Here is a 9,774-nt window from a genome sequence, read left to right on the forward strand (position 1 = left end):
CAAACAAGGGCAAGATTCATTACTGAGATTGGGAAGTATGGGCTACTTAGAAACGTTAGACCAGCCACCGCTGGCATTCCACACGTCACCATTTCTAGGATCTGGACCTCTCTGTGAGGTTTATGCGCCAATGCTGGCAGCCCTGGGCAGGGGCCTCAGCCTCCTTTTTGTTTTCCACTTCAGACAGGTACCTGCGGGTGTTAACAAGGTTTGAGGAAGACACGTCTCACATGTTAGTGTGGAAGCCCAGTCATCACATTGTTGAATTTGTCACTTGCTTTGGAGCCAGTTTGAAGGACTGTGGCCTAGCCATGCCTAGGGCCCTAAACTGGGATTCCAGCTCATGGTACCTATCTTAACTATTTCAGCAATAGAAACCACTTACTTACCTTCTCCATCTCACTAATATGGACAAACATGAAGCACTGATAAAGCTTAGGCCTTAATAGAAGTCACTTAGTTATTTGGAGGATAATGATCAAAAAAAAGGTCCTTTTTCCCACTGACATTCTTAGAGGGTGGGACTCTCTCACGGGCCAGGTGCGGTCATCTACAAAGGATGGGTGAAATAACTGGGGTCCTCAGGTCATGGTCTAGCCACGCCAGCTTCTCCCAAGTGCCAACCAGGCTTGACCCTGCTTAGCTTCAGAGATCAGACAAGATCCAGCATATTCAGGATGGTATGGCTGTAGACCGGGCTGGGTTCTGGCCAGAAGCTGTTGCACTAGGCAATGCTGCCAGAGATGAGGAGGCATCAGGGCAGTCATCCCCTCTGCTGTTTGCCCCAAGAATGCCATAGAAAGCTGAAGATGACCCTTAAAAGGCTCCCGTCACCCCCAGTGTTGGGGGGAAGTTGACTGTTCCTCAGATGAAAGCCCAGTCATTTGAAGAGCAAGACATGACTATTCTGTGTTTAGGGAGCTCAAGCATTGGGGGTCTAATGAGTGCATTTTGTGGATATGGGCTCAGACTCCCCAAAGGACCACCCAACCTATGGGAGTGTCTGGCTTTCCAAGGTCCTGAAATGTCTCTTGTCAGTAAACAGCTGATACCCTCTGGGATGCATTCTGTGATTAATGGAATCACAGAATGCATCCCAGACAAGCCAGTTCTGTGGATAGTAGTTTGGGACTTCTCAGGGACAGAAGAGTCCTTTCTGTGATTAAGAGGCTCAGATACCCTGAAGGGCAGAAACCTCTAATATTCTAGGATACTTGGGGTTTATGGTTTCTGCAGAGATGGCAGACAGCAAAGCTACTGATTCTTTTGCCTGAAACCAACTCTGGAGAAACTAGAGAGGGAAACATAGGTTCCAGAAACTGCAGCATAGCAATGAGAGCCCCACGGGGAAATGGAAGGCTGTCTTTAACTGGTGTGTGTTTTGAGTGGTGGAGACAGCCAGAGGCAGCAAATAGAGAATAGGGTAGGTTAGGGAAAAAAATTTAAGTTCTGGCTCTCACCTCTCCCCTATAGTGCCTTAGGGAGGTCTTTACCCCTTTCATTGCAGAAATCATCCATACCATTGGTACACATGTCTAGGGGGCTAGGGCCCTGCAGAGGAAAGAAATAAGCAGCCAGAGGAAATCAGTCCTCCACCTCTCCCACTTCAGACACCTGGGCTGGTGGATTACACCTAAGGAGACTGCCACCTGTTTTTTTTTTGGTTTGGTTTGGTTTTATTTTTTGAGATAGAGTCTCACTCTGTAGCCCAGGCTAGAGTGCAGTGGCACAATCTCGGCTCACTGCAACCTCCGCCTCCCAGGTTCAAGTGATTCTCCTGTCTCAGCCTCCCAAGTAGCTGGGATTACAGGTGCATGCCACCATGCCTGGCTAATTTTTGTATATTAGTAAAGACGGGTTTCACCTTGTTGGTCAGGCTAGTCTTGAACTCCTGACCTCCTGACCTCGGGTGATCCATCCACCTCGGCCTCCCAAAGTGGTGGGATTACAGGCATGAGCCACCACACCAGGCCAAGACTGCCACTTCTTAAAGCAGTTTTCCTCCAATGATTGAAAGAAGAACCCCCTACTAGGGGAATTGTCAGGTGTCCAAAGAGCAAGTGAGTCGGATAAGTGCTTCTGTGGTGTCTGCAGCTGTCCACCCTTTGGTTCCTCTCTCACGCATCCTTTTACCCCTGGAGCTCCAGGTCACTGAGCTGACTCGAGTTGGGCCTTCAGTCTTTCCTCAGTATGTTCTATCAGCCAGGAGGGCAGGTAACTTCAGGGGCATGTAAGTTCACCGCCAAAATAACCAAACACCAGGGCAGTATGACTTCCACCAAGGAAAAATAAACTGGACATTCTCTAGTGCTGGATAACAAATTACCCCAAACTTAGCCACTTAAAACATAACAGGGCTGAGCATAGTAGCCCACACCTGTAATCCCAGCACTTTGAGAGGCCGAGGCAGGCAGATGATAAGGTCAGGAGTTCCAGAGCAGCCTGGCCAACATAGTGAAACCCCGTCTCTACTAAAAATACAAAAATTAGCCAGGCATGGTGGCATGTGCCTATAGTCCCAGCTACTCAGGAGGCTGAGGCAGGAGAATTGCTTGAACCCGGAACGCGGAGGTTGTGGTGAGCTGAGATCACGCCACTGCACTCCAGCCTGGGCAACAGAGTGAGACCGTGTCTCCAAAAAAAAAAAAAAAAAAAAAAAAAAAAAAAAAAAAAAAAAATCACAGTTTCTAGGCCAGGCACAGTGGCTCACACCTGTAATCCCAGCACTTTGAGAGGCCAAGGTGGGCAGATCACCTGAAGTCAGGAGTTCAAGACCAGCCTGACCAACATGGTGAAACCCCATCTTTACTAAAAATACAAAAAAATGCCGGGCGCGGTGGCTCAAGCCTGTAATCCCAGCACTTCGGGAGGCCGAGGCGGGTGGATCACGAGGTCAAGAGATCGAGACCATCCTGGTCAACATGGTGAAACCCCGTCTCTACTAAAAATACAAAAAATTAGCTGGGCGTCATGGCGCATGCCTGTAATCCCAGCTACTCAGGAGGCTGAGGCAGGAGAATTGCCTGAACCCAGGAGGCGGAGGTTGTGGTGAGCCGAGATCGCGCCATTGCACTCCAGCCTGGGTAACAAGAGCGAAACTCCGTCTCAAAAAACAAAACAAAACAACAAAAATTAGCCACGTGTGGTACCACACGCCTGTGATTCCAGCTACTTGGGAGGCTGAGGCAGGAGAATCACTTGAACCTTGGGATCAGAGGTTGCAGTGAGCCAACATTGTGATACTACACTCTAGTCCGGGCGACAGAGACTCTATCTCAAAAAAAAAAAAAAAAAAAAAAAAGGAAAAAGAAAAGAAAAAACCCTACAGTTTCTGAGGGTCAGGAATCTGGAAGCAGCTTCCAGATTCTTGGGTGGTTTTGACTCAGGGTCTCTCCTGGCGTTTCACTCAAGTTGCAGCCAGGACTGCAGTCAGCTGAAGGCTTCACTTGGCTGAGAGATCCCCTTCCAACATGGCCCACTCACAGGGCTGTTGGCAAGAAGCTTCAGTTTGTCACTACCGGAGCATCTCTGTGGGGCTTCTCACAACATGTCATCCTAACGAGCAGGTGGGACCATGACCAAGACGAAAGCCATAACGTCTATTAAAACCTCAGAGAAGACATACCATCACTTCTTCTGTATTTTGTTGGTCACATATACCAACCCTAGTATAACATGGGAGGGGACTATACGGGGCGTGAATACCAGGAGGCAGGAAACACGGCTATATTGGAAACTGGCTCCTATACTGGGTAACGTATAATATCTGAAGCAGAAGTATTGAGACAGATGACACATTTTAAATAAGCATAATAAAAACTATTATAATATAAAACAGGAACTAGAGATTATACAAAGGACCCCCCAAAAATGTTAGGTATGAGTATGATGGTAGAAAACAGCCCAGCACGGTGGCTCACGCCTGTAATCCCAGCACTTTGGGAGGCTGAGGCAGGAGCATCACTTGAGCTCAAGAGTTTGAGACCAGCCTGGGCAACGTGGCAAAACCCCGTCTCTACATAAAATACAAAACATTGGCCGAAGGTGGTGGTGCACCCTATGGCCCTGGCTAATTGGGAGGCTGAGGAGGGAGGATCACTTGAGTCCAGGAGGTTGAAGCTGCAGTGAGCTGAGACTACTATTGCACTCCAGCCTGAGTGACAAGAGCAAGACCCTGTCTTAAAAAAAAAAGAAAAAGAAAAAAATACTGTAAATGGAGAATATGGAATGAGATGTACCAATAGTAATTGCAAAAATATTTGAAACACAGAGACCCTCAATGGATTTTTTAAAAAGTCCAACAGGATACACACACAAAGATTTAGAAATGTTGAAAATGAAAGGATGAAGAAAGGATATAGCACACTAAAAGCCCAAAGAAAGCTGAGATGGCTATCCTAATAGCTAATAAAATAGGCTGAATGCTGTGGCTCTTGCCTGTAATCCCAGCACTTTAGGAAGCCGAGGCGGACGGATCACTTGAGGCCAGGAGTTCAAGACCAGCCTCGCCAACATGGTGCAACCCTGTCTCTACTAAAAATACAGAAAGTAGCCTAGCATGGTGGCACGTGCCTATAGTCCCAGCTACTCAGAAGGCTGAGGTAGGAGAATCGTCCGAACCTGGGAGGCAGAAGTTGCAGTGAGCTGAGATTGTGCCACTGCACTCCAGTCTGGGTGACAGATGGAGGGAGACTCTCAAAAAGAAAAAAAGTTGGTAAAAGAGCGGAGGAACAAACCCAAAGGACTGAGTCATACAGGAAATATTTTTTTTTTTTTTTTGAGACGGAGTTTCGCTCTTGTTACCCAGGCTGGAGTGCAATGGCGCGATCTCGGCTCACCGCAACCTCCGCCTCCTGGGTTCAGGCAATTCTCTTGCCTCAGCCTCCTGAGTAGCTGGGATTACAGGCATGCACCACCATGCCCAGCTAAAGAGGAAATAATATAAGGAAGGAAAAAGATACAATAGAGAATTGTAAAGTAATAATAAAGATTAACAAAATAGGCCGGGCGCAGTGGCTCACGCCTGTAATCCCAACACTTTGGGAGGCGAAGGTGGGCAGGTCACTTGAGGCCAGGAGTTCGAGACCAACCTGGCCAAAATGGTGAAACCCTGTCTCTACTAAAAATACAAAAATTAGCCAGACGTGGTGGTGCATGCCTATAGTCCCAGGTACTCCGGGGGATGAAGCAGGAGAATTGCTTGAACTTGGGAGGCAGAGGTTGCAGTGAGCCAAGATTGCACCACTGCACTCCAGCCTGGGTGACAGAGTAAGATTCTATCTCAAAAAAAAAAAAAAAAATGCCAGGGGCGGTGGCTCAGGCCTGTAATCCCAGCATTTTGGGAGGCTGAGGCGGGCAGATCACTTGAAAGTCAGGAGTTGAGACCAGCCTGGCCAAAATGGTGAAACCCTGTCTGTACTAAAAATACAAAAATTAGCCAGGCATGGTGGTGGGTGCCTGTAGTTCCAGCTACTCGGGAGGCTAAGGCAGGAGAATTTCTTGAACCTGGGAGGCAGAGATTGCAGTGAGCTGAGATTGCACCACTGCACTCCAGCCTGAAGTGAAACTTCATCTCAAAAAAACCAGAAAAGGTGGTACTTTGAAAATAATAATAATAGACCTTTGCCAAGACTGATTTAAAATAATGCAAAATGCATAATAAAGGAAAATTATAGACACAAAAAGGCTAAAAATTGTGAACTAATGCACTTGAAAACAGATGAAAAGCAAATATTTTGGGAAACATTAAAATGTGCTCGAATGAATGCAAAAAGAAATAGAAAGCTTGGCTGGGTATGGTGGCTTACGTCTGTAATCTCAGCACTTTGGGAGGCCGAGGCAGGCGGATCACCTGAGATCAGGAGTTCAAGACCAGCCTGGCCAACACGGTGAAACCCTGTCTTAAAAAAAGAAAGAAAGAAAGAAATAGAAAGTTAGAATGTAACCAGAATATAACTACATTTTAGGAAAAATTAAAATGATAATCCGGGTGCAGTGGCTCACACCTGTAATCCCAGCACTTTGGGAGGCTGAGGTGGGTGAATCACCTGAGGTCGGGAGTTCAAGACCAGCCTAACCAACGTGGAGAAACCTGTCTCTACTAAAAATACAAAATTAGCCAGTTGTGGTGGCGCATGCCTGTAATCCCAGCTACTTGGGAGGCTGAGGCAGGAGAATCGTTTGAACCCAGGAGGTGGAGGTTGTGGTGAGCCGAGATTGCGCCATTGCATTCCAGCCTAGGCAACAAGAGTAAGACCCCATCTCAAAAAACAACAACAACAAAAAGATAATCAAAGATACCCCATCTTATTGTAACAAACAGCCTCAGGCCCAGCCCCAGATGGTTTTGCAGATTGTAGTTCTATCAAACTTTCAAGGAACTGTAATTCCCATCTTACACAAATTGTTCCAGAAATTAGGAAAAGAGAGAAGGTTGTACAGTTCCTTTTATGAGGGTAAAATAGTCTTGCTTCTAAAACCAGATAAGGAAAATACTAAACAATAAGTTATAGACCCACTGAACTTATGAATATAGATGCAAAAATTCTAATAAAAGATTGGCTACCTGAATTCAATAGTGCATTTTTTAAAAAATCACAAGTAGGTTTTATCCCAGTAATGCAATTGATCCAAATTAGAAAATTAGTGAATGCAATTAACCACATTAATAAAGGAGAAAATTGTATGATCTTAAAGCAGAAAAGGATCTGATAAGGTTCAGTGCCTGTTTATGATATTTAAAAGGGGGCTGGGCACGGTGGCTCATGCCTGCAATCCCCATAGTTTGGGATGCTAAGGCAGGTAGATCACTTGAGCCCAGGAGTTTTAGACCAGGCTGGGCAACATGGCATAACCCTATCTCTACGAAAAAAAAAAAAAAAAAAAAAAAAAAAAAAAAAAAAAAAAAACTACTTGCAAACAAAATAAAAGTAGAAGAGAACTTCTTTAACTTCATAAAGTCCACATGGCAAAATCTTATAGCAAAAATGCTTAATAGAGAATTTTAAAATGCATTTCCCTTTAAGATCAGGAACAAGGCAAGGACATTCACTCAATACTATTCTTTAATATAAAACCAGCTAATGCTATAAGGAAAAAGAAGTGAGGTGTACATTGTAGAAGGAATTGGTAGAACTCATTTGCAAATGATTTGAGTGACTACCTTAAAGAAGCAATAGAATGACCAAAACAACTAATAGGACTAATAAGAGAGTTCACCAAGGTTTCCCAATACAAACTCAACCTGTAAGAATCAAAAGCATGTCTGTACGGCAACAATAACCAACAAAAAAATAAAGTAAGAATGAATTTAATTAAAAAAACTTCTGGCCGGGTGTGGTGGCTCACGCCTGTAATGCCAGCACTCTGGGAGGCCAAGGCGGGTGGATCACCTGAGGTCAGGAGTTCGAGACCAGCCTGACCAATATGATGAAACCCTGTCTCTACTAAAAATAAAAAAATTGCCGGGCGCGGTGGCCGAAGCCTGTAATCCCAGCACTTTGGGAGGCCGAGGCGGGTGGATCACAAGGTCAAGAGATCGAGACCATCCTGGTCAACATGGTGAAACCCCGTCTCTACTAAAAAATACAAAAAAAATTAGCTGGGCATGGTGGTGCGTGCCTATAATCCCAGCTACTCAGGAGGCTGAGGCAGGAGAATTGCCTGAACCCAGGAGGCGAGGTTGCGGTGAGCCGAGATTGTGCCATTGCACTCCAGCCTGGGTAACAAGAGCGAAACTCCGTCTCAAAAAAAAAAAAAAAAAAAAATTAGCCAGTTGTGGTGGCATGTGCCTGTAATCCCAGATACTCAGGAGCCTGAGACAGGAGAATTGCTTGATCCCAGGAGGTGGAGGTAGTAGTGAGCCAAGATCACACCATTGCACTCCAGCCTGGGCGATGAGTGAAACTCCATCTTAAAAAAAAAAAAAAAAAAAAAAAAAAAGAATTTAAACTCTAACAATAGAAATCAATGATCTGAATAATAAGAGAGACATTTTATGCTCTTTGCTGGAAAGATTTTGGTAATATATGTTATTTTTAGCAAATTATCCCAAAACTTAGTGTCTTAAAACAATGAATATTTATTATCTCACACAGTTTTGGAGAGTCAGGATTCTGAAAGTGGTTTAACTGGGTGGTTCTGACTCAGAGCCTCTCATGAGGCTGCAATCAGGATGTTGGCCAGGATTGCAGTTATCTGAAGGCTTCGATTCACCTTTAAAGAAGGCTTGTTCAGGCTGGGCGCGGTGGCTCAAGCCTGTAATCCCAGCACTTTGGGAGGCCGAGGCGGGCGGATCACGAGGTCGAGAGATCGAGACCATCCTGGTCAACATGGTGAAACCCCGTCTCTACTAAAAATACAAAAAATTAGCTGGGCATGGTGGCGCGTGCCTGTAATCCCAGCTACTCAGGAGGCTGAGGCAGGAGAATTGCTTGAACCCAGGAGGCGGAGGTTGTGGTGAGCCGAGATCGCGCCATTGCACTCCAGCCTGGGTAACAAGAGCGAAACTCCGTCTCAAAAAAAAAAAAAAAAAGAAAGAAAGCTTGTTCAGCTGGGCGCAGTGGCTCACACCTGTAATCCCTTTGGATTACTTTGGGAGGCTGACGCAGTCGGATCACCTGAGGTCAGGAGTTCGAGACCAGCCTGACCAATATGGTGAAACCCGTCTTTGACCAAAAAAAAAAAAAAAAAAAAAAAAAAGGCTTGCTCACATGGCTGTTGGCAAGAGGCCTTAGTTTCTTGCCACCTGGATCTCTCCATAGGGCTGCTCATGACATACCAGCTGATGTCCCACAAAGTGAGCAATCTGCATGAAGAGAGCAGGAAGCAGACGTGCCTTTTACAACCTGGTCTTGGAAATGACATACTATCACTTATGCTTCATTCTGTGCTTTACAACTGAGTCACTAAATCCAGCACACATGCAAATGGAAGGGACTTAGGCTCAAACTCTTGATGAGTGCAGTATCAGAGTGTGGGCATATCTTAAAACCTCCACAGTTAATATTAGTAAGATGTTATTTCTCCCAAAATGTATAAATTCAATGCAATCTCAATAAAACTTCCATTACTTTTTAAAAAAATGTTTTGAAACAGAGTCTCACTTTGTCGCCCAGGCTGGAGTGCAGTGGCATGATCATAGCTCACTGCAGGCTCCAGCTCCAAGATTGTACCACTGCACTCCAGCCTGGGCGACAGAGAGAGACTAAAAAAAATAAATAAGTAAATAATAAAAGAAACTATAGGAGAATATCTTGTGACCTGGGGGAAGAGAATGATTTATATAAAAGCACAGACCATAAGGAAAACAAAGATTATATCAAAATTATGGATCTTTATTCAACTAAGGTTACTGTTTACAAAGTTAATAACACAAATGCCAGAGCTGGAGAGTCTGTTTCCAACACATAAGGGATTAATAATTAGACTACGTGAGGAATCCCCAACAATCCACAGGAAGATACATATGAGAATTGGCCCAACAGGAATATGGATGTATTGTATTCTGTATGTTAGCAAATTTGGTCTGTGTTGGGCAAATTCGTTCTATGGATGGGTAAGAAATTTAGTCTCTGAGGGCAAACTAACCTATTCTTTGTTGATGAGGCGCTCAGAAATGAAAAATCTGCCAAATCCGGTTATTGTAAAGGTAGCCCAGACAATGAAGACCAAATTGTGGGCAGTGGGCTCAGACACAACTTGCTTGGGATAAGTCTATTGTGTATTGCAAAAGTCCCTTCTGTGAATCAAGGTCTCAGTTACTTTCGAAGAGAG

General features: G+C 44.9%; 1 pseudogene; it reads right to left on the reverse strand.

Moving 5' to 3' along the window:
- Nucleotides 1-177: 177 nt before the first annotated feature.
- Nucleotides 178-268, reverse strand: LOC120366712 (small nucleolar RNA U13; annotated as a pseudogene).
- Between the last annotated feature and the right edge of the window lie 9,506 nt (nt 269-9,774).

The sequence above is a fragment of the Saimiri boliviensis genome, chromosome X (genome assembly GCF_048565385.1).
Source record: "Saimiri boliviensis isolate mSaiBol1 chromosome X, mSaiBol1.pri, whole genome shotgun sequence".
NCBI classification, from domain to species: Eukaryota; Metazoa; Chordata; class Mammalia; order Primates; family Cebidae; genus Saimiri; species Saimiri boliviensis.